We start from the raw sequence: 2,100 nt of genomic DNA, 5'->3' as shown, positions 1-2,100 counted from the left end.
GTAGCGCTTGGTATGAAAAATCACTGGCTGTGCTGTGCGCAGTCTGTGTTTAGTTTGCATTGTTGTCTGCCATTGTAGTGTTGGGCAGCGGCAGCTGGATGCTAACAGCGCGTAGCGTTGAGCAGTTGGAGGTGAGCCGCCAGGGGTGGTGGACGTGGGGAGAGAGATGGCGGAGTTTTGAAATTTGTAAGAATTGGTGTCACGAATTGATTTATATATTATGACTATTAAGGTAAATACATTGTCTGTTCTCTATTAAAATCTTTCATTTGCTAACTATGCCTGTCAGTAGTTAGTGCCTTCAGTAGTTTGAATATTTTATTTATCTGGCAGTAGTGGCGCTCGCTGTATTGCAGTAGCTTGAGTAAGGAAGATTTTTGTGAGGTAAGTGATTTGTGAAACGTATAGGTTAATGTTAGTCAGGGCCATTCTTTCGTAGGGATTTTTGGAAGTCAGATTGCGTTGCGCTAAAAATATTGTGTGTCAGTTTAAGCACAGTCTTGTAAAATTTTTCAAAGGGGACGTTTCAACATAACTGACACTAAAATGAAACAGGCGTATGTAGAAGATCTTTCTGCGTAACAATCTGTCAGCGATGTCAGTGGGATCGCTGACTGATTCCTTTTGGCCCACACCTGGATGCCGGCAGCGGTGGCCAAGCGCTTCAAGACTGATACGGTCGCAGGTTCGAATCCTGCCTCGGGCATGGTTGTGTATGATGTCCTTAGGTTAGTTAGGTTTAAATAGTACTAACGTCTAGGGGACTGGTGACCTCAGACGTTAAGTCCCATAGTGCTCAGAGCCATTTGAACCATTTTTTTGAAATTCACATGTACATCGTTTGGTTTGCTGATAAACTATCAGTGCAGTGTACCATACAAATGGTTCTGCAAAACTATATAATGTAAAATTACAGTAAGTAGAAAAACGAACAAAAACTTTCGCTAGGCCTCATTTTGTTACATCAGTTACAATGTAAAATACGTTCTCTTCTTACAGTTTTCAAACAAAACCCACTGGTTCTGGCGTTCAGGTGCCGAGACATGTTTGCGTAACAAGAGAAAACACTGATTTGGCATAAAAGGCGGAAGTTATATGCAGTAATTAAAAAAATGGTTCAAATGGCTATGGGAACTTTGGGACTTAACTTCTGAGGTCACCAGTCCCCACACACATCCATGCCCGAGGCAGAATTCGAACCTGCGATCGTAGCGGTCGCGCGGTTCCAGGCTGTAGCGCCTAGAACCGCTCGGCCACACCGGCCGGCTCCAGTAATTCAACTGCAAACACGGAAAGAAAGACAAGAGCTGCAGATCCAAAAGATGAATATTGACTCGATTTTGTATACATTGGAAAAAACATGACTTACTCTCCCAACAAGTGAAGTGTAACATCGTCAGCTCGCCCACTTCTGACTGTTCCACCATTTTATCAGACAGTACAGATGGGGTTACACTTTCTACAGTTGCACTGGAATGGTAATCATTCGCATATCCAAGCACACAATACACTCCCACGTCTGTTGCGGTTTTAACGGCCAGCGTGCATGTCGATGAGTGCGGTCGTCTGGGGCGACGGTGGGCGAGGCGATCGGGGGAGGATGGGAACAGAGGGGCATAGAGGGCGCGGAGGCTGGCGTTCCACCTGCGGGCCCGGAAGCCGGAAGCGCCTCGGCGGCTCCGAGGCTCCTGTGTGTGTGTGTGCGCGCGCGCGGCAAGGCACTTCCTGCTGCTGGGGCGCGCCGCGGCTCCAGACGCGCTTTCACGCGACTCCGCCCACGACACGCGGCTGCCCCCCCTCTACCGACTAGTCGGGTCGTTGTCAGCCACCAGCCTGTTCTGTTCCTTCTCAAATCTTACGCAACTCTCCCTAATCTTCTTATCAATGTTCAGTTCTTCTTACACTGAAGAGCCAAAAAAACTTGTGCACCTGCCTAATACCGTGTAGGGCCCCCGCGACCACGCGGAAGTGCCGCAACACGACGTGGCATGGATTCCATTACTGTCTGGAGGGAACTGACACCATGAATCCTGCACGGCTGCCCATGAATCCGTAAGAGTACGAGGAGGAGGAGACCTCTTCAGAACGTCGCAAGGCATC

Source organism: Schistocerca gregaria, chromosome 4 (genome assembly GCF_023897955.1).
Source record: "Schistocerca gregaria isolate iqSchGreg1 chromosome 4, iqSchGreg1.2, whole genome shotgun sequence".
NCBI lineage: Eukaryota > Metazoa > Arthropoda > Insecta > Orthoptera > Acrididae > Schistocerca > Schistocerca gregaria.
The sequence above is the reverse complement of the archived record's forward strand: the minus strand, read 5'-3'. Positions refer to the sequence as shown.